The sequence below is a fragment of the Moschus berezovskii genome, chromosome 2 (genome assembly GCF_049115385.1).
Source record: "Moschus berezovskii isolate FMDL1 chromosome 2, NW_MosBer_1.0, whole genome shotgun sequence".
Taxonomy (NCBI): Eukaryota; Metazoa; Chordata; class Mammalia; order Artiodactyla; family Moschidae; genus Moschus; species Moschus berezovskii.
The window spans coordinates 74749902-74776998 of NC_142461.1; the positions used below are offsets into that span (position 1 = coordinate 74749902).

The 27097-nt window shown below is 42.6% G+C and overlaps 1 protein-coding gene across 1 annotated transcript in view; it reads right to left on the minus strand.

Moving 5' to 3' along the window:
* TMEM163 (transmembrane protein 163) overlaps positions 1–27097 on the minus strand; it is a 281351-nt gene that overhangs the window by 140400 nt on the left and 113854 nt on the right. The gene's annotated exons all lie outside the window — the stretch shown is intronic.

The window sequence follows — 27097 nt, forward strand, 5'->3', positions numbered from 1 at the left end:
TGGCAACCCCCAGCTGACCCAAGGCCATTCAAGGGGGTGCCATGGTATCTACAAAAGGACAACTATCCCTATAAGAGCTTTCAACACAAAGACTACTGATAAAATTTCCAGTTTGCTAAAACATACATAGTGTGGACATAGATTCTTTTTCAAAACTTCATTTGTTTTTCTCACAGTACAAAACAAAATGGATTTAAAACCACACCACCATAAATCTGTTTAACTACAAATAGGACACTGATCCTCTAATTGACTCAGTTTTTTGAGGGTAATTCATTCCTCCATGTTTTCTTTTTAAGTAAAATTAAAATTTCTTTCACTAAGCACCTTTTCCCCCAATTGTTCCCTTACAGGGAAGAATAAGTGTTCTTTCAGGGGTAGTGGGGTCAAGCTGTCTACACAAGGCACTAAGACAGATTTGGATTTGAATCCAGTTATGACTCCAGTACTCTTGCCTGGAGAATCCCATGGACGGAGCTTGGTAGGCCACAGTCCATGGGGTCGCTAAGAGTCGGACACGACTGAGCGACTTAACTTTCACTTTTCACTTTCATGCACTGGAGAAGGAAATGGCAACCCACTCCAGTGTTCTTGCCTATAGAATCCCAGGGACAGAGGAGCCTGTTAGGCTGCCATCTATGGGGTCTCACAGAGTTGGACACAACTGAAGCGACTTAGCAGCAGCAGCATGACCTTACATCAGCTATTCAGTTCAGTTCCATCACTCAGTCGCGTCTGACTCTGCGACCCCATGAACTGCAGCAGACCAGGGCTCCCTGTCCATCACCAACTCCCGGAGTTTACCCAAACTCATGTCCATTGAGTTGGTAATGCTATCCAACCATCTACTCCTCTGTCGTCCCCCTCTCCTCCTGCCCTCAATCTTTCCCAGCATCAGGGTCTTTTCAAATGAGTCAGCTCTTCTCATCAGGTGGCAAAATTATTGGAGTTTCAGCTTCAACATCAGTCCTTTCAATGAACACTCAGGACTGATCTCCTTTAGGATTGACTGGTTTTATCTCCTTGCAGTTCAAGGGACTCTCAAGAGTCTTCTCCAACACCACAGCTCAAAAGCATCAATTCTTTGGGGGTCAGTTTTCCTTATAGTACAACTCTCACATCCATTCATGACATCAGCTATAAGTAACAGCAAATTATTTAATGTTTCTAAACCTCAGTTTTCACCTCTGAAAAGTTAGATAGTAACTCACAAAGTTGAAAAATTAGAAGGAACATATATAAAATGTCAATCATGAAGTACCCAATTTACTTCCTTATTTTTTATACAGTTATTATAAGAAATTTATTTTTTTAAGGTAGTATTTTTTTTTTAAAGTTTAATTGGAGGCTAATTACTTTACATTATTGTATTGGTTTTGCCATACATTGACATGAATCTGCCCCGGGTGTACATGTGTTCCCCATCTTGAACCCCTCCCATCTCCCTCCCCATCCCATCCCTCTGGTTCATCCCAGTGCACCAGCCCCGAGCATCCTGTATCTGGACTGGCGATTCGTTTCACATATGATAATATACATGTTTCAATGCCATTCTCCCAAATCATCCCACCCTCACCCTCTCCCACAGAGTCCAAAAGACTATTCTATACATCTGTGTCTCTTATGCTATCTCATATACAGGTTTATTGTTATCATCTTTCTAAATTCCATACATATGTGTTAGTATACTGTATTGGTGTTTTTCTTTCTGGCTTACTTCACTCTGTATAATAGGCTCCAGTTTCATCCACCTCATTAGAACTGATTCAAATGTATTTTTTAACGGCTGAGTAATATTCCATTGTGTATATGTACAATAGCTTTCTCATCCATTCGTCTGCAGATGGACATCTAGGTTGCTTCCATGTCCTGGCTATTATAAACAGTGCTGCGATGAACATTGCAGTACATGTGTCTCTTTCAATTCTGGTTTCCTCAGTGTGTATGCCCATGAGTGCGATTGCTGGATCATATGGCAGTTCTAGTTCCAGTTTTTTAAGGAATCTCCACACTGTTCTCCATAGTGGCTGTACTAGTTTGCATTCCCACCAACAGTGTAAGAGGGTTCCCTCTTCTCCACACCCTCTCCAGCATTTATTGCTTGTAGACGTTTGGATAGCAGCCATTCTGACTGGAGTGAAATGGTACCTCATTGTGGTTTTGATTTGCATTTCTCTGATTATGAGGGATGTTGAGCATCTTTTCATGTGTTTGTTAGCCATCTGTATGTCTTCTTTGGAGAAATGTCTGTTTAGTTCTTTGGCCCATTTTTTGATTGGGTCATTTATTTTTCTGGAATTGAGCTGCAGGAGTTGCTTGTATATTTTTGAGATTAATCCTTTATCAGTTGCTTCATTTGCTATTATTTTCTCCCATTCTGAAGGCTGTCTTTTCACCTTGCTTATAGTTTCCTTTGCTGTGCAGAAGCTTTTAATTTTAATTAGGTCCCATTTGTTTATTTTTGCTTTTATTTCCAATATTCTGGGAGGTGGGTCATGGAGGATCCTGCTATGATTTATGTCGGAGAGTGTTTTGCCTATGTTCTCCTCTAGGAGTTTTATAGTTTCTGGTCTTACATTTAGATCTTTAATGCATTTTGAGTTCATTTTTGTGTATGGTGTTAGGGAGTGTTCTAGTTTCATTCTTTTACAAGTGGTTGACCAGTTTTCCCAGCACCACTTGTTAAAGAGATTGTCTTTTCTCCATTGAATATTCTTGCCTCTCTTGTCAAAGATAAGGTGTCCATAGGTGCATGGATTTATCTCTGGGCTTTCTATTTTGTTCCACTGATCTACATTTCTGTCTTTATGCCAGTACCATACTGTCTTGATGACTGTGGCTTTGTAGTAGAGCCTGAAGTCAGGCAGGTTGATTCCCCCAGTTCCATTCTTTTCTCAAGATTGTTTTGGCTATTCGAGGTTTTTTGTATTTCCATACAAATTGTGAAATTATGTATTGCTTTATAAAAAACTAATTCTTGGCAATTGGTTAATGTTAAGAATTTCTTTTCTTATATATGATATAAAAGATCTCATGTGATACCAAACTGAAAAACCTAACCTTACAAAAACAATATAAAGTCACAGGAAAAAAGCACATTATTGATTATTAAACCAGGGAAGATTCGGTACTTAAAAGAAATCGAAACTCCAGGCTTTCATCAAGAGCTTCAATAAGCAAAGCAGAAGTATTTCACTTGTCCAATCACATGTTAATAAAGGAATTCTCTTCAACTGAGAAGATGAATTTTCACAGTACATTAATGCTGTTGTCTGGACCTCAATGATTTTCATAGTGAAGGAAACAAAGGTGAAAAGAGTTAGAATTCATTAAGAATTGAAAATTAATTAGTCCGTCTCAACCCCATGAGTCACAGCCATCAATTTAAGAGAGAGAACACCAAACACTGGATTTTAATTAGGAGGGTTACAAAACTGTTTAAGAACCAAAACCTAATTGTCAAGCTCAATTAAGCAGGTTGATGGGACAGACTATATAATACTATAAAGTACTCCTTTTACAAAAAAAAAGAAGAGTAAAACAAAATCCTGTTCAGCTCACCAGCTTCCCCTCAAAATACACACTAATATACACGTAATAAAACGGTTTCATTTATTTATTATGCAAAGGATGTCCATCTTTGGGTCAAAAAGAAATTTATCTGTAACTGGGTCCAGGACTAATGCATTTATAAGTCAACAACCTTAGGACACAGGCAAGATGTGGATAGTATGCGTGTGTGCTCAGTGTGTCCAACTCTTTTGTGACTCCATGGACTCCAGGCTCTCTGTCCACAGGATTTCCAGGCAAGAACACTGCCATTTTCTTCTCCAGATGTGGACAGTGGTTCTGGCCGACAACCTCTCCCAGAAAGCTTTCATGAGGTAAACACTAAGACTCAATTTAGTTCCAAGATCCTATAATGAAGACAAACTTTCTGACCATTGTGGAGATTGGTGCCAGTGAGAATGGAGTCAGAGCAGGGACATGACACATTTAGGGTTAGAGACACACTGGGCCAATGGGGCAGAAAGAACTTGGAGTCCAGAGGGACCAGCAGCATCTTAAGGCAACATTTCCAGTTGGTTCTGTTCTTTTTTTCCTTTGCCTTTTTGAAAGACCAACCTTCTATCACCTAAAGTAGCTATTTGAAAAGTAACTCAGCCTTTGTCCTCTTAAAAAGACAATTGATTTTCTTTAATTAACTAGAAAATACACTCTACAGAAACAACCTTCATATCCTCTTCACAAGTGTATACATGCACAGAGCCTCAACAACACACCTTGCTTGTCTCTTTCAGAAATATCTGAAATTCTCCACTTTACTTTGGTGAGAAAAACTGAATGTCAACAATTCACATTCATTCCAGAACTGGGGTCCATTTTGGCTTTTTATTTTATTTATTTATTTTTGGCTGTTCTGGATCTTCATTGCTGCAAGGGCTTTTCTCTAGTTGTGGCAACTAGGGGCTATTCTCTGGCTGTGGTGCTCAGGTTTCTCATTGCAATGGTTTCTCTTGTTGCAGAGCAAAGGCTCTAGGGCACATAGGATTCAGCAGTTGTGCTCCTGGGCTCTAGAGCACAGGCTCAGTAGTGGTAGCGTACGGGCTTAGTTGTTCCGTGGCATGTGGGATCTTCCCGGAGCAGGGATTGAACCCATGTCTCCTGCCCTGCAGATGGATTCTTTACACTGAGCCACCAGGGAAGCTCAGACCTGGGTCCATTTTCACCTAAATATAAAAAGCAGCTACCATCCCACTCTGGCTGCTTTGCTATATGGAGCCTCCCCCAGCCCACCCCCTAACAATCCCCCAAGTACAGGAGTTTAGAATATTCTTTAAACTCTTTGGGGGACCTTGATGAAGGGACATTCTATTAATATTTTTAGTTACCCCATCCTTTCCCATCATACATATCAGCACATGTACACTAATTTTTCCATATCAGTCATAAAGAAGACACCTTTAAAATGAAGTACTAGAACCAAAAAGGTAACCATCCCTCCAACCTCTAGGCCACTGATTCTCCATTGTAAATATTCAGTGGGTCAAAATAGGGCTTCCTGTAATTGAGGACTTTCCCCATCCAAATGGTGTCATGAAGTTCCATCACCCTGAGTGTGGGTAGGAATATCAAGAGATACCTTGATCAGAACTGCTCAGATTTGCACACATGTGTACACACACACACACACACACACAGACCCAAATGCAGAGGTCCATGACAGAACACAAGAAATGCAGGAGACTGAGGAAACTTTCAAAGGGTTTGTGCAAAGTATGATCATTTCAAAAAGGGAAGAAAGAAAGAAAGTTGTGTGCTATAGACAGATGCCTACTCTACACTAGAGCAGAAGTCAAAGGAATCACTTCTGGGGATTCAAGGAGCTTAACTCCTTATCTGCAATAAGTAGAAAAGAATCCACCTGCCGGAACATGTTTCACATGCTTACTCTCCTTTACTTCCTATAACAATGGCACTAAAACGTACTTCTCTACTTTAGGAGGCATCTCAGGGTGCAATGATTGTTTGGAAAAAAGAACATATTAGAATAACTTCACTTTCATTTACTCATGGGAGTGGAATCTTTGGAGCCCCCTTGGAATGTTACTACTGGCAAAGCAATTACTCAGAGCGCCAGCTTTGAGAATCCAGTGGTCTGGATTTAAATACTCAGCCCAGCCCTGCTTGGCATGGAAAAGTGAGCCAGTTCTTTCATGTCTTTGTGCCTCGGTTTCTTTACTTGTAAAATGGGAATAATAATCTCTAGCTCATGAAGTTGCCATGTATCGAAGGAGTTGACACGTGTAAAGCATTCAGTGAAAGTGAAGTGAAAGTGTCGGTCACTCAGTTGTGTCCAACTCTGCAATCCCATGGACTACAGCCAGCCAGGCTCCTCTGTCCATGGAATTCTCCAGGCAAGAATAGTGGAGTGGGTTGCCATTTCCTCCTCCCAGGGATCTTCAGGGATGGAACCCAGGTCTCCCACGTTGCAGGCAGATTCTTTATGGTCTGAGCCACCAGAGAAGCCTGACATACAGTAAACACCTACTGGCAGGAAAGATTTTAATAATTAGCTCTCGCCATTATCACCCTGTGGATGCTCATATTTGTTACTCAGTGACAAAACTTTCAGAGAACAAAAAGGCTCCTACAGAATGAAGGTAAAAAACAAACCAAATCGAGGGCTAATAAGGCCTCTCACTTAACCCCCATAGAGAAGGCCATAGGCCCTCAGATGCAGGAGGTCACATGTCTTCAACTGAACTGGAATTCAAGGGCCAACAGGGGAGCTGGAGCCAACAGAATTCCAGGAAAGGGGTCTCACCACACTCATAGGCACTATCTTCAAGCCACACTCTCAAACTTCAGCAGGCTCCTATTCTGGGCTCAGATTCTCATACGAACGCATACCTGCCCCCATGCCCCACTCCTGTTCAGGGCACACTGGCTGCCCAGCTATTCTGAGAAGCCACTCCCCTGCTCACGACCCGCTGCCTTGTCCATTCCTGTGTGTGGAATGCGCCTCTCCAGACACCTGCATGCTGATTCCCTCACATCTGCCTCACATGTGTGATCTCAGTAAGGTTTTCTCTCCCATTATTTAACATGTAACTGCTATTTCTGTGCTCTAGTCCCTTTCCATTTTCACTTTTTTTCATAGCACTACTTAACATAACAATTACATATGTATTGCATATGTATTTTATTTCTTTTGAGCTCCATAAGGACCGGGATTTCTGTTCGTGGATCTAAAACAGCACCTGCCACGTAGTAGGTGCTACACAAATGGGCTACAAGATTGCTGCCCAGAAAATGCATGCTATTGTTAGAAATAAAGGTTTAATGATAACGGATGCACCATTAAACTCTCCTTGCTTGTCTACGATGAAAATCACATTTTTGGATGCCCTTATTAATATATCCAAGTAAAATTTCTCAACCGTCATCAGGAGAAGAGCTGAGGAACAAGGCAATTGCCTTAATCAAAAGCATAAACACAGAAGCCTGTCAAGAGAAGGCTGGATCAGAGAAAGGCATCAGCTTTCAACAAAAACCACAAACTCATGACTCAGCTATGGTGTTCAAAGCAACGTCTGCAAAGGCATATATTCACTGAGCTCCTCCTAAGTCACAGAACAATCCCGCAGAGAACGTATAGTAGGGTCGCCTGGGGGTCTACACAACCCCCTCACTATCACCCATGTAAAAATCACAGGTGAAAAATTCCTCCCACAAACTAAGTTTCAAGCAAGATACAATCCTCAGGGTTTATTTGAAAGACAAAGTACCCAGAACCACAGATTTGTTGACCATTTCATTCTAAAAGAATTCTCTGAAACTGCTTTATAAAAAATAGTCAAAAAACACAGGATGAAGACCCAAGATTCTTGCTAGGGAAAGCAAAAAGCAACCTATATTGGATTCATATTGGAAAGTTTGTCAAAATCATCTGTAAGGTGAAAGTATCAACAACAGGCCCAGGCGTGAGTCTGTAAACATAAGATCCATTTACAGATATGGAAGCTTCGGCAACCAGAGGCCATGATTTGTTCAGAACCACAGAGTGGATAAGGCCCCGCTCTGGACCCCAACTGCACACAGGTCTCTGCCCACTACCTGCCCACTACCCTACAGATGCTCATGGTCAAGACACGTCATGGACACTTGGATGTTCTTTAGAAACTTAAAGGACAGGCCCTAAAACTGATGCTCTGCCTGCAGACATATTCAGTCTATTATAACTACATCACATGGAAAGGCATTTGTTAAAGTGATACATTCAACCCTTCCACCCACCCCTCCTCAGAAAAAGTAGAAAGAGATAGCAATCTCATTCTCTTAACCTAATTTAATTTTCAGGTGAAGGCTGCAAATTGAATATCTCTAAAACTCTTTATCATCTCACCTCCCTTCCTTGCTGGGCAATTTTAGGCACATTACTTAATCTCTCTGGACCTCCATTTCCTCTTAGAGGGTTGATGTGAGAATCAAATAAATTAGTACAGTAAGGTGCTTAGAAAAGAGCCTGGCAAATAGCCAATGTCCAATAAATGTTAGCTATTCTTGTTAACATTTCTTATAAACATGATGTAAAATTAAGATATTTCATTCATAAAATGCAACCATGGAAAGAAGGATAGCTGCTTTTTCATTCATTAAATATAAATAAAGCCAAAAATGTGGGCTTTCCTGGTGGCTCAGACAGTAAAGAATCTGCCTGCAATGCAGGAGACCCGGTTTCAATCCCTGGGTTGGGAAGATCCCCTAGAGAAGGGAATGGCAACCCATTCCAGTATTCTCGCCTGGTGAATTTCATGGATAGAGAAGACTAGTAGGTGACAGTCCATGGGGTTGCAAACACTTGGACATGACTGAGCGACTAACAGTTACTTAAAGCCAAAATTTTAATACAAACACCTTATCATATTAATGAAGAATAAGCAAGGCTCTAAGGATCTCCAAAGAGTGTTCAAAATATGGGTTGTCAGTCATAAAAAGCTTTACATAAAGGTATATAAATGCTGTATAAAGTCTTTGGATGACATTTGTTGCAGAAAGGGCTGTTTCCAGGGCAACTTCCTTTTCTTTTGTTGTTGTTTAGTTGCTCAGTCATGTCTGACTCTTCTATAACCCCGTGGACTGTAGTCCACCAGGCTCCTCCGTCCATGGGATTTCCCAGGCAAGAATACTGGAGTGGGTTGCCATGCCCTCCTTTGGGGGATCTTCCTAGACCAAAGATCAAACCTGCATCTCCTGCATTACCAAAAAATTCTTTACTACTCAGCCATCAGGGAAGCCCCTCCTTTTCTTTGGGGATCCCTTAATCTCAGACCAAGTCTGTATTAGTGTGCCAGAGCTGCCACAACAAAGCACCACACACTCGGGGCTCAAACAACAGATATGTATCGTCTCACAGTTCTGGAGGCAAGAAACCTTAGATCAGGGTGTCAGCAGGACTGGTTCCTTCTGAGAACTGTTAAGAGGCAACAGGCTCCACGCCTCTCTCCTAGCTTCTGATAGTTTACTGGTGAGCTTTGTCCTTTTTTGGCTTTGGCTGCTGCTGCTGCTAAGTCACTTCAGTCATGTCTGACTCTGTGTGACCCCATAGATGGCAGCCCATCAGGCTCCCCTGTCCCTGGGATTCTCCAGGCAAGAACACTGGAGTGGGTTGCCATTTCCTTCTCCAGTGCAAGAAAGTGAAAAGTGAAAGTGAAGTCGCTCAGTCGTATCCGACCCTCAGTGACCCCATGGACTGCAGCCTTCCAGGCTCCTCTGTCCATGCTTTGGCTGCTTTACCCTAATTCTCTGCCTTCATCTTCACGTGGCATTCCCTCTGTATCGTGTACAAATTTCTCCTCTTTATAAGGACACCAGTCATACTAGATCAGCAGCCCACCCTATTCCAGTATAACCTCATCTTAACTGAATAATTACAGCTGTGGATCTTCCAAATAGTTAGGACTTTAACGTATGAATTTTGGGAAATACGAGTCAACCCATAACAGCTGTCGACAAGAGTCTGTCCTGCCGGTGGCGTTGGTGTTGCAGCCCCAACAGAACCTCAGACCCCATCACAAGATGGTGGTAGGTCCCAGTGGTGGCTGTTATGAAGGATTTAACTAACCACAGAAATGTGGTAGAGCAGCAGGTGTGATTATAGCAAGTCTTCTTCAAGCAAGCATCACCAACATTTAATTCATCAGAAAAATCCAAAAGGATCATTTTGTCCTTTCCACACCTAAGAACAGAGGACAGAGTGGCACTTCCTTTCCCATAAGACTTGGGCAAAATGAAAAGGTGGGAAAACAAGGGTTTATTAAGGGTCAATTTTTTATTTAATATCTCCTTCCAAAGTTCTGAAAACCTATGGTCTTTCAGGTCCTTAAAAAAAAAGAAGCAGCAGCTTTACCCTTGACCTTGAACCAAAATATCATCTCTACCTGGGAAGCTGGGTTGAAAGAACCATATACACAAAACATGTTGTCTGGGCATATATGTTCCTGCTGATGAAGACACAAAAGAGACAGGAACTCCTAGATAAATCACAGCACAGGGATCAAGAAACTCTGTCTCGTCACTATTCTAATTCCGGAATGCTAAGACTCTGAATAGGAAAGCAGTTGCTTAAGCAGAGAGGCACAAATGCTACCCCAGGGTTTCCGACTTGTGGACTCCTTTCCTTGGTAACAAAGATTCAGTTAAGCCACGCGGTGATGTTAAAAACCTAAAAGGCTCCAGAGACCTCCCAGGCACTGATGAAGAGGTCTTCAAACACAGAACAAGAAGGGATGCACTTCAAATCCAATGACCACAGTGTTTATATTTAATTTACTTTCAGGAGGAAAGCAACTTCATTGTGTTCCCTGTTGTGCTACAAGAAAAAATAACCCTGTCAATTTACAGTGCCTGTAAATTGCCACATCTAAAGGGAAGTAAAACATTACAGAAGCCCGGGAGGGGAAATGAACCCAAATCCTTTCAATGTCAGGTAGATTCGTACAAAACTTGTAGTATCTCCCTAAGTCCAAGTCCACTTACCTTGGGGTCCTAAGTGAACACTTCTGGAGTCAAGTGAATTCATGCTGTGAATGAGGACTGTTGTCTTTCCAAAAAACCCTACCGCATGGAGAGCTGAGAAGAACCTGGAGAACAAGTCAGCCCACAGACCTGGAAAGCTGTTAAGTTGTGAATGAAATTAAAAAGCCATTCTCTGGCAACTCCAAGAGAAAACAGTGAATTAGAGAACAAGAAAGAAGGGGGAAAGAGAGAGGATTTTGGAGTGAAGGCATCTGCCTCCACAGCCTCCCTATGCCAGTCACCTCATATCACAGTATCATTCAGGGTTTCCCAGGTGGCGCTAGTGTTAAAGAACCTGCCTGCCAATGCAGGAGACATAAAGAGACACAGGTTTGATTCCTGCATCAGGAAGATCCCTTGGAGAAGGAAATGACAACCCACTTCAGTATTCTCGCCTGAGGAATCCCGTGGACAGAGGAGCCTGGCAGGCTACAGTCGATGGGGTCACAAATAGTCAGACATGACTGAAGTGACTTAGCATGCACACACACACAGCATCATTCAGACCAGAGAAGCAAAGCCAAAAAAATATATAATTACCACCTTGGGGTCCAATCTACAGTCCCTAAATTAGATAAAACTGGAGGGAAGTTTAAAATCAGATGAAATCTGAGGGAAGACAAGACCCTCTCAGGATACTGACAAGGCCCTCCCAGGACACAGGGATGGCACATACCATTAACCAAGGCTGCACCACAGCTCCTCTCAGAAGGAGAGTTTTCCATCCAAATGTTCATTAGACACCTATGGTGTGCAAAAGGCATCTACCAGATGAGGTGGTGAAGAACCTACCCACGTGCATACCCCAGGATATACACATGGACCCTGACACCTGGAAATTCACAAGGCAAATGTATCACAATGTAAAGTTTGTCCTAAGAGTCCAAGAGGCCATAAGATTGCTTGCTGATGGCGGAATCAAGAAGGGCAGCAGGTGACACTTGAGCTTTAGTATCTCAGGATGGTAATCAGATATGCAAAAAATCAAGAGAGGAGGAGGTCATTTTTGGTGGAGGGCAGAAGACCAGTTAGACTGAAGGGTAGGGTAGTGTTCATATAGGGCCTTTAACAGCAGACTAAGGAACATGGGCTTTATTTTCCAAGGAATGGGGGTCATTGAATATTAGAGGGAACACAAGATGTGCTTTAAAAAGTTTATTCTATTACCCAGGAATCCCCAGGAAGGACTGGAGAAGACAAAGGTTGAAGGCAGAGTGTAATTACGAGGTTATTGCAATGGTCTGTGTACCAGGTCGTGATATCCAGAAGCAAAAAGCAGCAGAAAGAGCAATGAGGTGGTGAGCTCTGATATACAGACAAAACACACGGGACCTGGGCACTGGAAAGAGAAGGCACAGATCAAAGAAGAGGCCAACACTCAGCACTCACTGAGCTCCTACTGCATGCAGCGCCTTGGCAATGCAAATAAGACTAACGCACAGCCCCAAACCCTCAAGAAACCTGAGGGAGGTAGAAAATCAAGAACTACGTTACTAACAGCAACAGTCAGACAATGTGAACTTGAAGAATAAAGATAACTTGCTCTTATTCATCAGTCACTTAGACTTAAAATTTCCATTATCTTTCAGGCTTTCTCCTATCCTCCGAGTCTCAAGATCCTCTGATTCTTATTTCTTCTAAGAGCTACTGATGAGCTACACCTAATCCAATCCTATGAAGCTGAAGGTTGAGGACCCCATTTTCAGACCAGGACCGAGTAGAGATACAGAAAGGTTAAGTAACTTGCCCAAGGTCACACAGCCAGTAGCCAGACCAGCTTGTCTATCTCTAACTATATGTTCTTACCTGCCTCCCTCCCTGAAATTTTCCACGCAACCCTTCCCCTTGCTCTCAGAGTCCCCAGCTCAGATGCCGCTGTGACATGGCATGAGCACCACTGTGACAGCTCCCTATCTCACACCTGTGGTCTGGCTCCAACCAGCTTTTGCCCACTGTTTCCAGATAAGTCTGTCTAAACCCAGAGCTTCCTCACACCACTTGCATCTACAAAGGTTCATAGCTCCTCAAGTGTCTACCAAATAAAGCTCGAATTCCACAATCTGACATTCTAGGACTCCCACAGCCAAATGCCATGCCTTAAATGTGTGGCTGCCTCCCATTTGGCTCTTAGGAGAAACAACCAGGTTATGTTTTCCTGGGGCCTTCACAACCCAGAAATTTGCACATATCAGACAGGCATGACATAGATATCATATATCCTTGGAAACGAGAGGAGACCAATGCTGTAGTATCATCTAATCTGCTTCCAAAGCTTAGGCTCCAGGGGCTTCTGTTTCATTGTGAATAAAAATATGAAGATGAGACAAAATAAGTGATGAATATCTGGGCTGTGTGGTACAGATTAAGCTCCTATGAGCTCAGAGAAAGGAGAAATCCATGTAAACAGACAGGACCTGCCATCAGGCCGGACTAGAACTTGAGGTGGCCTTTAGAGGTGAAGGTAGGGACTTCCCTGGTGGTCCAGTGGTTCAGACTCCATGCTTCCAATGCAGGAGACACAGGTTTGATCCCTGGTTAGGGAACTAAGATTCTGCATGCTACACAGTGCAATCAGAAAAAAAAAAAGGAACTAGAGGTGAGGGCAGAATTGAGACACAAGGAGAAGAAAAAGGTGCTCTCAGCTTTTCAGAGGACATGAAAATCCCCTAAAAGTCCCACTGTGATTCTAAATGCATTCACTTAAGATGACATGAGGAACCCCTTTTTGAGCACTGAGCCTGTCAATGAGGAAACAATGCAGGACACCACGCTGCTCCCCTCAAGGCTGACTGTTGAAAAGAGCAGCCCAGGCAGAAGCAGACAGTCCCCTCACCCACTGCCCTCTGCATCTCCTAGGAGCTATGCAGGACCAGCCAACACTACACTCTTCAAAAAGACATATGCCTTGGTGCTGTCTGCAGTTCTCTTTGGAGGGGATCACCTAAGAAACACTCTGATGAAAAGCCTTGGATGTGCAGCCCTTGAGTGGTAAGAACAGAGCCCAGTAGGGAGGGGGCCGGAGAGGATGGCAGAGGGTGGGAGGTAAGCCAAGTCCAAAACCGACCGTTAGTCACTGCTTCTCCAATCTGGACGCAGGCCCTTCAGAACGCCTACGACTGCAGGGTTGATGGTTTCAAGTGACTAAAAGCGTGATTCATAAAATATTGAAGATGACTCTGATTCTGAGGTGGTTTTTTACACGCAGAGGTTTAATTCAGGAAGATGCTGGCAGTCTTGTAGGGATTAACCCCTATGAAGGCTATTCTGCCAGCACATAGCCTGTCTGGATACAGAACAGGAAAGTCACTTAATGAAGTCTTCAGGTTCTCTAGACGGACAAATTTAAAGGCTGTGGGCAACTACGTAAATAAAGATGCAAAGGGGAAAATCCACTTCTAAGCACAACCCTTGAACAATGGGAGAGCTGGGATATCAGAAAACACATGCCATCTAGCTCACTCCATAAACAGCTTTAAGCAGCATAATTTCAATTTATAAAAAAATGAAGGAAGGAAGGGAGGCAAAGAGAGAGAGGGAAATAATGAACATTAAAACAGCCTAAAGGTTATCTGTTTCATCACCAGGCTTACTTTATTCTATGTGGACTTTAATTTTACTGAGAGTTCCAAATCAATGTGATGCATTCTGACGAGGTGGTAATTACACCCCAGAATGTATTAAATAAGAAATCACATTTCAAAAAAAAAGTCATTACCACTAAAAATAAAAATGGAAGCTAACTATTTATATGCTGCCTGTCACCATGCCCTCTCGCACACACAGCAGGATAAAAACAAAGACATATGTGGTGCAAAAAGTTACTCTCCCCGTCACAAGAGCCGAGGATGCATGAGGCAGAACTGTAAACCAGGGGAGGCATGCCCACAGGCAGATATCCTGCTTGCTGAGTTGGTTACTTTCAGTTTATTTCCATCTACTAGTTTAGCTAATCAGCAAGCAAATATTTCCTCAACCACACAATGTGCCAAATCCAGAAGAGAGTGTAGTGGCCAGTTCTCTGGGTCCCAAAGAATCTGCAGAATATTAGTTCTACAGCATGATATGGAGCATGAGCTCAAGACCAGTCAGTCAGTCTCTTTTTCTCATTGTCTGAGAGAATCAGACAGAATGGTTAGCAGCAGCAGCAGCAGCAATGGCTTTCACTGAACAAAATAAAAAGATGGACAGTATATTTACAGGCAGCTCAATGCATGTTCTGAATTACAGGATTTGCACATAGATGATCAATAATACACTGAGCATAACCTCTCTCAACTCACCTCCACTTACATACTTGCCAGAGTCGCAGCCACTAGTCCTACTGTAAGATGCCCAGGGATCTAGACTATTCTCCCTGGATCCCCGCTACATTCCAATTTCACCAGTTTTTAGCCAAGAAACACTGTTGTCTGCTCCCAGTCCTGCATATGCTAGTTGAATTTCTGAATACAATTACATAATACTAAATATTTACAGTAATCATAAGAGGTAACACATACTATGTCCTGGACATTGCTCTAAGGACTTTGTTTGTATTAGCTGATAAAATTCTCTCAGCAATCCTGTGAGATATGTCTGATAATTAGGCTTATTTTATCAATGAGAAAACAGGCCACAGCCCAGTTTCAAGCTAAAAGATGCAGAGCTATGATAGAACATAGGCAGTCTGGCTCCACAGCCGGCACTTTTAACTACTAGGCTAGGCTACACAAATATTACATAGATTGATATTAATGAGGATAAAAAAGAAAACAGTTTCTAAAAATTAGGTTAAATGCTTTAGAAAGACTTGCTAAAACCATTTTGTTGAAAAATAACCAACTCACACCAGGTGTGGGCAAGATATTTGTGAAAGACTGGGAGGAAAGGAAAAAATCATAAAAATGTAAAATTCTGGGCTTGGATGACCTGACATGTCTTCACATGTACGTGCTTGCTCTATATTAACCCCAGGCAACTGGAAATCAGGGGCAGTATGTTCTGGATATGGTTCATAACAAGCTCAATTCAAAACATCGACCACTGAATCCATATTCAAAAAGAGGTCTACATATTTTAGGTGTAGACACATAAACTTCACACACATAAAATTACAGTTAACACTGATGATATCTAAGTTCCCGGGTTTACCATACCTTTTCTTAAACGAAACACCCAGTCCTAATCAGATCCAGTAAAAATGCTTCTGCTGTGTGTAGGAGTGTTTACACATACAAACCACACATCAGGGCTATCAAGAACCTCAAAATTAAAAACGCTGTCAAACAAATCTAGTGTTGCCCACATTGGACATCAAGCTCCTTGAGAGCAGGGTTTGCCAGCTTTGTTTACTTCTGTATCCCCAGAGCCTAGAAAATTGCCCACCACCTATAAGGCAATCAAATGACATTTGCTGAATGAATGACTGTACAAGTGATGAATGAGAATCAAACGCAGCTGTCATATGGGCTAGGTGGAACTCAGTCTAGATGAGCAAAAACATCACAGGGAATTGAAACAGTAATGAAGGTGAAAGTGGTCTTTATATGTGACTTAATTGTTTTGCTGACTTAATTCTTTACTTGTGTCTGACCCAACAGGATAATGAACAAACAATAGCACAAAACATGATGTATGCAGAAGACTAAAAATGTTGCCTAATGGAAGAGAAAGGAAAGGAATCAAGTCATACCTGACTACTAATGACCAGAAGCCCCCAGATGCATTTTCATTTTAAAACACAAAAATCTGTACAGCAGGTCTCCTCCTCTTTAAGAGTAGTATCTGTGGACCTAATGGCCCCTTAGCTTATGCTCTTTTAAGATCTGGCTTATTAGTAACAGTAAAAAGTTTTATCTAGCGTGATTGAAGAGTGATTGACACGTCACAGCCACTTACTGATGACTTCCTTATAAATGACTAAGGAATAGAATGTCAATAATCATCTGTTGAAATGTGGTCATGTATGAATGTGAGAGTTGGACTGTGAAGAAAGCTGAGCGCCGAAGAATTGATGCTTTTGAACTGTGGTGTTGGAGAAGACTCTTGAGAGTCCCTTGGACTGCAAGGAGATTCAACCAGTCCATTCTAGAGAAGATCAATCCTGGGTGTTCATTGGAAGGACTGATGCTGAAGCTGAAGCTCCAATACTTTGGCCACCTCATGAGAAGAGCTGACTCACTGGAAAAGACTCTGATGCTGGGAGGGATTGGGGGCAGGAGGAGAAGGGGACGATGGAGGATGAGATGACTGGATGGCATCACTGACTCGATGGACGTGGGTCTGAGTGAACTCCGGGAGTTGGTGATGGACAGGGAGGCCTGGCGTGCTGTGATTCATGGGGTCGCAAAGAGTCGGACACGACTGAGCTGAACTGAAGTACTACAATACCACACCATCTGAGGTTGGTTGTATCCAAGGATGTGGAAACTTGCATAGAAGAATCATTGATATGGAGGAACTCCATACACAGAGGGTCACCATAAGTTATATGTGGATTTTTAGCAACTCAGAAGGTCAGTGTCCTAATACCCAATTGTTCAAGGGTTAACTGTAATTCAAACAAGTAGAGTCTGAAATGTCCACTAAGAAATTAGACATATGGACCCTGTAACTAGAGACAGAGGTGTAGGCTGTAGGTATGCCTTTGGTATTGTGACAGAGAAGGGTTAAATGCTCACCATTTCCCAGTTGAGACTTTGCTGTGCAATTATGTAGAGATCACGTGACACAGTTCCTTTCAAAAGATATGAATGGACGTTAATTACGCTCCTTCCAGACCTGGCCATACACCCCTGTAATCCTGTCCATGCTCTCTCTTGCCTTTCCTCAGCAACTATAAACAGTTAACAGTTTGTTGCTCGGTCGTGTTTGACTCTTTGCGACCCCATGGACTATAGCCCACCAGGCTTCTCTGTCCATGAAATTCTCTAAGCAAGAATACTGGAGTGATCTCATTTTAAAGATGGCAGCATCATAAGATAAAAAGCTCTCAGTTCTCCAAGTCACTGTTGGGTACTGCTGTCAAGGAGGGATGCCTTACCCATATAGTGTGTGGTACCCCATATGTGCCCTACCCATATACAGTGAGAAACTATGAGTTAATTGTGTCATGACCCTGAGATTTCTAGGACTGTTACTACAGCAGCTAGCTTGAGTTGCCCTAATGCAATAGACACACTGAAATCTCTGAATGCCACAAGAGAACACCATCGAAGAACAGATCTGTGTCCATGCTCAGTCGTGTCCAACACTTTGTGACCCCGTGGACTGCAACCCGCCAGGATCCTCTGTCCATGGGATTCTTCAGGCAAGAATACTGGAGTGGGTTGCCATTTCCTCCTCCAGAGGGTCTTTCTGACCCAGGAATCGAATTCATGTCTCTTGCACCTCCTGTACTGGGAGTCAGGTTCTTTTACCACTGTGCCACCTGGGAAGCCCAACAGAGCAACTACTTAAAATGGAAATGACCAGCATACTCTTTTGAAAAGGGTGAATTAAAATGTACTAATTTCCAAGGACATTAATCAAATCTTATCTTACGGGAATGTCTAAATTATCATCTTTTCCTCCCTGAAATTATGTCTTCCTTAGACTTCAAGAACCCATTTCTTCCCTGATTTTCTGCTTGTCTCACTAGCTATTCCATTTCTTCTGCCTGTCCTTGACATGGAGTGGTCTAACTTGACTGACACACCCTCCTGAGGATCCCGTTCACTCTAAAATCTTTACATTTCACTTTCACAGTCACCTGAGCACCTATACCTGTGCAGGTATAGTGCACCTGTAGTCCTCACCTATCTTGAGCTGTAGTCCCTATTAGACACATCTGTCTTATGGAGCACAATGATTAACTTTATGTATCAACTTTATTGGATCACATGGAGAGCAGATATTAGGCTAACATCATTTCTAGATTATGTCCATGAGGATGTTCCTGGATGAGATTAGCATTTGAATCAGTAGACTAAGGAAAGCAGACTATTCTCTTCAGTGTGGGTGGACATCATCTAATCTACAGTGGGCCTGAATAGAACAAAAAGGTTGAGAAAAAGAGAACTTGCCTCTTCGCCTGACTTCGGATCTGGGACATTGTGTTCTCCTGTCTTCAGAGTGGAACCTTGGGTTGCAGACTCGGACTGAACTACTCCACCTCTTTCTTGGACCTTGAGCTTGGGGAATTCTCAGTCTCCATAACCATAGGACAGCATGTTAAAAAGCAGAGACATCACTTTGCTGACAAAAGTCCATATAGTCAAAGCTATGGTTTTTCCAGTAATCATGTACAGATGTGAGAGCTAGACCATAAAGAAGGCTGAGCCCCAGAGAATTGGTGCTTATGAACTGTGGTGTTGGAGAAGACACTTGAGAGTCCCTTGGACTGCAAGGAGATCCAGTCAATCCTAAAGGAAATCAATCCTGAATATTCATTGGAAGGACTGATGCTGAAGCTGAGGCTCCAATACTTTGGCCACCTCATGCGAACAGCTGGCTCATTGGAAAAGACTCTGATGCTGGGAAAGATTGAAGGCAGAAGAAGGGGACAAGAGAGGATGAGATGGTTGGATGGCATCATCGACTCAGTGGACATGAGTCTGAGCAAGTTCCAGGAGATAGTGAAGGACAGGGAAGCCTGGTGTGCTGCCGTTAATGGAGTCACAAAGAGTCAGATGTGACTTAGCAACTGAACAATAACCACACGAGCATCTGCGTGAGTGTGTGTGCATGTTTGTTTGTCTGTGTCTACGTGTGTGTTTCTCCTATTGGTTCTGTTTCTCTGGAGACCCCTGGCTAATATGTGGGATATGGGCACTGTAAACTTAAATCTATATTCTAACACAGATGTATTTTGCTGTCCCATCTATACATTATCTGGTCTTATCTGGTCACCTGAATTACAAATTCAAAGTCGCTCTTGACTCTCACTTTTCTTTCCCAGCCCTATATCCAACATCAGGTCATTTCAACCTTCTATCTTTCTGCTGGAAGTGATCACCCAGGCACAGGGCCATAGGTATATTTTATCTTTTAACAAGGCTTTTGCCCTTTCCCTACCAGACTCTCCTTTAAATTAGTTCAAGTTCAAAGGTTCTATATATTATCATAAAAGATGATGGAATTTCATTAGGGTTTGAATTTGGTCCCAAAGGGGATTCAAACCTTGAACTGAAGATCAGAAGAGATTTTAGCCAAGTAATTTAAGACAGTGAGTGAATATACCCCATATATTCCCAGATGCTCCACAAAAGCAGCAGTCTTCCGGCCCTCCGCCCATGGCTACACAAGGTGACTACTATGGCACCTTCTGGAAACCACTCATACAGTTACTGTCCTTTACCAGACAAAAGAATGTCAAGCAGCACCCCATAGGACCCAGGTCACTAGGACCACAGACACACACACCCCTGACCTCAGCACATACTGGGTCCTGCCTTACAGAGTGACAGGCGTCACCTGTAACCCTCCCTGGGCTAAAGGCTCTCTCCTTCCCCAAGGACTAGCATTGCAGAAGACAATGCTACAGCTGGCACTGTTTTACTCATATATGGCAAATCCATGTAACAACTTAATCAATGAAAAGAAAGAAGCTTTGATTTTCAAACACTGTCTGAGGGCAGTCTAAACCACTCCACACCCACCTCACAGGTCTCCTCTTTCTCCAGACCTCCTGCATCTCTCTCTAAACCCGATGCATCAATTCAGATTCATTTTCCCTTTCACCTGGACTATTGCAATTACCTCCTAACTGGTTCCAACCTTGCCGCCTTTCCTTCACTCCACTGTCAGAGTGGCTCCTGAAGACACTTCTGATCCAAACTCTCTTGCCTTAAACCATTCAGGACAAACACTGGAGTGATCAAGGAGGAATGCACAAGGATTATAAGTGTAGCACTGTTTATAACACAGGATTGATTGGGGAGGAAGGAGGCAAGGTTAATCCATGTGGGATATGGTTAAATAAATCCCACTATAGCCACATACAGAATCCATGCGGGATATGGTTAAATAAATCCCGTTACAGCCACATACAGAATCCATGTGGGATATGGTTAAATAATTCCCGTTATAGCCACATACAGAATATTATGCAGCAGGTAAGCATGATAGCTGGTTTTATATGTATTGATAGCAACAAAGAAAGATGAACTAGACATACTGCTCATGAAAAAGTTTGAGAACTTGAAATGTATCTTCATCAGCTAATGAAACAAAACCCTCAAGATATTTTCTCTCAGTACAAATGTGTCTAAAGGGATATAAAAGGGCATGAAAAGTCACTCCCCAAGCTGGTAAAAGCCCTGGGGCAGAGGGACACAGAATAGGATTGAGGGAAGGAGATGGAGCAACTGCCCTCATGAGTATTCAAAACTTGTATCTGCAAGTATTCGCAAACTGTGTATTAATTTAAAACAGTAATTAAATGCTAATGAAAAACTAATAATTCAAATCTTTTTAAAACCTCCCTGCATCAATAAGAAAAAAAGCAGCCCAATAAGAAAACAGAAAAATGATACACACTTCACAGAAGAAATTATTGGTTAACATACATAGGAAAATATTCCCAATGTTGCTTATAAAAGGGATATCTACTAAAATATTACGTGCCTATTTTTCACCTATCAGTTTGGCAAGGTTTCTCTTGGCTCCAACCACCTTGGAGGGACACGAATGAGCTTAATCTTGGGCTTGGCAATTTCCCCTTTGTGTTTCCTCTGAAGTACCTCAAAAGTTTACTGGAAGAACTCAAAAGAACAAAGAAACACAAAGACTGAGTGCTGCTATGTGCGTGTGTGGGGGTGTGTGTGCGCTGTTACACATTCACAATAGTGAACACTTGACAACTTCAATGCCCATCAACAGGAAAGTGGTTAAACAAAATACAGGACATTGATATAATGAAATGCCACAGGTCTTAAAATGAATGAGGCAGATACAAACATGCTGACATGTAAAGATGACAGCAATGTATTGTTCAAGGGACCACAGCATGTTTTATATTTACAAATATCTGGGACACACAGAAACTGGTAACAGAAGTCACCCCGGGACGATTCTGGTCGGGGAGGGCATTCACTTTTCCTTTTAAATACTTGAGTATTTACTCAAGTACTACAGAGAGGATACTGTAGGAGATATAGTGAGGATGGGTTATTTTGGGCAAAAGTTAAATTGGAGACGTATATGTATATTTTTTAACTCACTGCTCTCAGGGTAAATTACAAATGTCTAAACACAGCATGCAATGTCTTTATCTGGCTCCCCAAACCACTCCAGGGTCAACTTCCAACACCTGCTGTCGTGAATCCCACGATCTAACACTAAAACCACCGCTCTCAGAAAATGGCATGTTCTTTGCTCACAATGAATGTTTTCTTCCCTGCCCTTGCCACAAGCAAATTCCTGGGCATTCCCTGAGCCAAAGTTCCCTCCTCTGAGTCACTCCTGACCGAGCCTGCAGAATCATCACTCTGCCCAAAGTGTTCCCAGAGCCCATCTCTCTGGAAGAGTCGGGCTGGGGTGCCAGGGCCTCCAGAAAGGTGATGGCTGTGTCTTGTGTGTTATGGTTTCCCCAGGACCAAGCAGAGTGTCAGACACAGCATGGATGTCAATGTCAGAGGAATAAGTGAGCAGAGGACAGAATTCTGGGGCCAAACTAACAGAAGGCAGGGAAAATAAAATTAAGAGGGTAAGTGACACACGAATGGCACAAAGTATCTATCGATCAAGAAACTGTGACCAAGAACATCGAACAAAACAGAAAATTCAAAGACTAAGATTAATGGTGGGGGAAGGGAGGATTTAGATTTGGTAAACTTTAGTTCAGTGAAAAGCAGTTTCACTAGAATAACGAAGAAGTGAGTTACAGGTACATAGGCTTGTACGCGGAGAAGGCAATGGCAAGCCACTCCAGTACTATTGCCTAGAAAATCCCATGGATGGAGGAGCCTGGTAGGCTGCAGTCCGTGGGGTCGCTAAGGGTCGGACATGACTGAGTGACTTCACTTTCACACATTGGAGAAGGAAATGGCAACCCACTCCAGTGTTCTTGCCTGGAGAATTCCAGGGACGGGGGAGCCTGGTGGGCTTCTGTCTATGGGGTCACACAGAGTCGGACACGACCGAAGTGACTTAGCAGCAGCAGCAGCAGCAGCAGGCTTGTACGTGGTGCAGCAAAAAGTATAGACTCCTGAGCACTCCGGTGTTGAAAACGTTGGAAGGTTTGATGGGTGAGGCTTAGCACGGTCTGCAGGGGACCAGGAAGTGGAAAGCAGAGACAGAAAACGCAAGCTGCTCAGTGAGGGGGAGGCAAAAGGACTAAAGATCCTGCAAGAAGCAGGAAGGGGAGGTGGGCTAAACAAAACACCCCAAGGCACCATCTTTACCAGAACAAGGAGGTCCAATACCTATGAGAGGAAGGGTAAAGGCTGCTGAAAACAAAACTAGCCCAGGATGGACCTGCACCTCCTTAATCAAGGCAGAGTCAGGCTCTCTGTTTTGTTGAGGGCACAGGTGAGACAGGAAGGGAGGAGGGCACAACCTTTAAAAGAATGACAGCCATTGAGGACAATATAAACTGGTTAGAACCGAATAGATCCAAGGTGGTAGTCCGCTAGACTCTGAGCCTTAGTATACACTCATTGTAACTCCTATCAGCAAGCTGTATGACACAACCACAGGGCCCATGACAGTTCCCGAGGCTGACCAAGAAGGTCAAAAAATGGGCAATGGCCCAACTCCTGGAAATCCCCACCCCCTCACCCAAAATAGTTGGAATAATCCTCCTTTCCTAGCCTACTAAATTAACCCAGCCCATAAAAACTAACTACCCCATATTTCGGAGCCTCTTGCCTTCTCAGATGGCCCACACTATGTCTGTGGAGTCTGTATCTCCTTGAATAAACCTTCCTTCACTGTACTATCGCTCACTCTTGAATTCTCTCCTGCATGAAGCCAAGAACTCACACTTGGCGATCATCCCAGGGACTCACCTAAGAACTGGGATGTGACCATCCTCTCACACCCCACATTGTCTCCTGCAACACAGGAGGCCTGAGGAGTGCAGACTCCCAACTCAGAAACCATTGCCAGCTGTGGTCTAGCCTCATGCCTTATTAAGAACAGAGGTCCGATTTTTTTTTTAACACAGTAATTCTCAGACTTCAGAGCATCTCAGTCATCTGCAAGGCTTGCGAAAGGAGCCTGCTGAGCCCCAATCCTGAGTTTCTGATCCAGTAGGTCTGGGGTGGAGGTTCAAGGACATATATATTTGAATGAAGTCCCAGGTGATGCCGATGCTGCTGATCTGCTGACCCACACTTTGAGAATCTGCTTTAATTCATCCTTCCAAAGAAGGTATTTGCACTCAAAAGTTCAAACACATACTGCCAGCATCATCTTTGAAAGACCCCCAGGATGCCCACAGAGTTTGATTCTCAACACTGTCTGCACAGCAGTCGCCTCATGGCCAAACCCAAGTCTGTGTGCCTGATGCTCAGTAAAGCCAAACAAACTGAAACTCAGAGTTGGGAGCAGAGAAAGGCTTATTTATCGCAAGGGCTAAAAGCAAGGAGAATGGGAAGCTCGTACTCAAAGGCTCAAACTCTCCAACACTCTTTATTTAAAAACAACATTTGCAATTCAGGGTATATGACTTTCTTCTGATTGATGGTGGTGAGGTAACAGAGCAGTGCTCCAGGAACCTTGTACTCAGTATGGAGTCACCATCCTCCACCTGATTGGGGGCCTTAGTTCTGGTAGAAGAACTCTAAGATGTGTATCAGATTGCTAAGTACATCCCTTGAAGAGGAACCACGACTCTGCTTTATTGCTCTTATATTCTTTCTTGACTGCTTTTCCTTTGTTCCTGCATTTCCTCACTGCCCTAATCACTAACTGCTTGAATCTGCCCTTTGGAACTCAGGGAAGGTCTGGGAGGATGAAGTCTTTTCCTTACAAACAAGAATCAGGGAACACAGAAAGTTTCTTACACCTAGGAAGGCCCCACAAGAGTCCTGCTTAGTTTTGATCTGGAAGTTTTACAAAAGATATCCATGCTTGGGTCTCATCCCTAGAAATTTGGAGGCAGTTTGTCCGTGGGAGGGGGTAAGAAATATTTTTTTAAGCTCCCCTGGTGAATGCAATGAGCAGTAGGATTGAGAAGTACAGCCTTAGGGAATCCTTGGAAGGAATGGGAGTGAGTGGAAGGACCCTAGGGCTGGGGATAATTATATATAGATTGGGCAAAATCCTTAAATCCAAAAAGCTTCTTTACCAAGAATGTAATTTCAACTATCCCAACTGTCTTCTACAAGAGGCAGGTCAGCCATGTTCAGATAACTAGTTCACAGGATGCCGTACACAAAGCAGACAAACAAGACATAATTTAAAACAAACAATTTTGATATAAGTATTTTGAAAAATCAAACAAAAAAAACAAGTTAGGGAGGGATAAGCTTGGAGTTTGGGACTGACATATATACACTACTATATTTAAAATAAATAACCATAAGGACCTACTGTATAGCACAGGGAACTCTGCTCAGTATTCTGGAATAACCTGAATGGGGAAAGAATTTGAAAAGGAATAGATACATGTATATGTATACCTGAACCATTCTGTTGAATACATGAAATTAACACAACGTTGTTAATCAAGCATATTCCAATATAAAATAAAACAAAGACAAAACAACAAAAAATTTAATGGGCAATTACCCAGAATAGGTACCCTGTGGTCAAAAGTCAGTTACTAATTCTCTTCATTCACACACATACACTCACACACATGCTAAGGGTATCTTCCTAATCCAGGGATCAAACCCACATCTCTAAGGTCTCCTGCATTGGTAGGCAGGTTCTTTACCACTAGAGCCACCAGGGAAGCACGCACGCACACACACACACACACACACACACACACACACACCACATACACACACACATACCCACACACACCTGTAATTTCCACAAAATAGAATCCAGGCTATCCCAGCACGGAAGGGACCAGGATCACTCATCCATACTTGGATTTCCCCTAAGTCTCCCACATATCCATTTAGCATTTGCTGAAAGCCTGCTAGGTCCCCAGGCACAGAGGTAGGGATGCAAAAATTAATAAGACAGAGAAATACTGTCTCTACCTATAAGGAATTGACAGGCTAGAAGAAAGCAACAAGTATTTAAACAAACCAAAATTATAATGAAGTGTTAAAGGTGCTATGACAGCTATTTCTATGGCGTACAGTGAAGCCAGAAAGGAAAGTGAGTCTTATTTCACCAGGGGAGCAGGGATTAGCAAGTATGATGAGGTACAGACATGCATGTATTTCCATTTATTTGGATCTTCTTTATTTTCTTTCAACAGTGGTTTGTAGTTTCAAAATTCAAGTTTTGTACTTCTTTTTCCCAAGGAAATAAATTCCTAAGGAAAAATGTTATTTCTAAGTATTTTATTTGTTTTGATGTTATTGTTCGTGAAATTGTTTTCTTAATATCCTTTTCTAACTTTTCACTGTTATTACATAAAATGTAATCGATTTTGTATATTTACTTTGTTTGTATTCTGCGAACTCGCTGAACTCATTTATTAGTTCGAATAGCTTTTTAGTGAATTTTTAGTATTTTCTGTATGGAAGACTAAAGTAAAACTGACAGTGTTAGTCACTCAGTCGTGTCCAACTCTTTGCAACCCCATGCTCGTAGCCCACCAGGCTCCTCTGTTCATGGCATTCTCCACGCAAGAATACTGGAGTGGGTTGCCATTCCCTTCTCCAAGGGATCTTTCCCACCCAGGGATGGAATCAGGGTCTCCTGTATTACGGGTAGAGTCTTTACCGTCTGAGCCAGACTTTGTCGCTTGCAAATACAGCTTTACTTCTTCCTTTTCAATCTGGATACATTTCTCCTTCAAGCCTGATTGCCCTAACTAGAATCTCCAGTACCATGTTGAATTCAAATGGTGAGAGTAGATATCCTGATCTCAGGGAAAAAGCATTCAGTCTGTCATTGTTAAGTACGATGGTAAGCTGTAGGTTTTTCATAAACGTTCTTTATCAGATTTAGGATAACTATTTCAAGTTTGTTGAAGATTCTGATACAGAAAGGGTAAAATAAAATGAAAGTGAAAGTCGCTCAGTCATGTCCGACTCTTTGAGACCCCATGGACTATACAGTCCATGGAATTCTCCAGGCCAGAATACTGGAGTGGGTAGCCGTTCCCGTCTCCAGGGGTCTTCCCAACCCAGGAATTCAACTCAGGTCTCCTGCATTGTAGGCGGATTCTTTACCAGCTGAGCCACAAGGGAAGCCCCCAGAAAGGGTAGATTTTGTGAACTGCTTTTTCTGTGCCTATTCAGATGATTGTGTGACTTTTGTTATTTTATTAATATGAAATAGTACATTAATTGATTTCCAGATGTTAAACTAACCTTGCATCCTGGAATAAATCTCATTGGTTATTGAGTATAATGCTTTTACATATTGATGGATTCAGTTTGACAATATGTAGCCTACATTTTAACTTTGAAAATAAAATAAC